The 458-nt window shown below is 39.5% G+C and overlaps 1 non-coding gene across 1 annotated transcript; it reads left to right on the top strand.

The window, feature by feature from the left end:
- Positions 1–73, top strand: TRNAN-AUU (transfer RNA asparagine (anticodon AUU)). Its single transcript has one exon. It is a non-coding gene; the product is annotated as a tRNA-Asn (tRNA).
- Positions 74–458: the final 385 nt, after the last annotated feature.

Consider the following 458-nt stretch of genomic DNA (forward strand, 5'->3'; position numbering starts at 1 on the left):
GCTTCCGTGGCGCAATGGTTAGCGCGTTCGGCTATTATCCGAAAGGTTGTTAGTTCGAGCCCATCCCGGAGCGGTGGCGTGAGGGTATCAGGTCAAAATATCGAAAATAAAATGTCGAATGCTGAAAATGCGTGTTGATTTCGTCGAAACACACAATAGCGAAATGCAATAATAGCGAAAACAACAACAGTGAAATGCAATAATAGCGATAGCAAGGTTAGCGAAGTGCAACAATATCGAGAACAAAAACAACGAAATGAAATATTGAAGAGAACAACAATAGCGAATTTCATACGGTACCTTAAAATATTTTTAACAATGCATACGTACTCTATACTAAAAGATAAAACACCGAATAATCCCCCGTAACAGGAAATGCAAAAAAGAGGGTATACGGACTAAATACCCCCAAGACAAAAGAACCCCGGTCATAATCCCCCATTTTTGAAAACTTACAA

Source organism: Phalangium opilio, unplaced genomic scaffold (assembly GCF_054372755.1).
Source record: "Phalangium opilio isolate 3A_F unplaced genomic scaffold, DU_Popi_V2 ptg001170l_1, whole genome shotgun sequence".
In the NCBI taxonomy this organism is placed as follows: Eukaryota; Metazoa; Arthropoda; class Arachnida; order Opiliones; family Phalangiidae; genus Phalangium; species Phalangium opilio.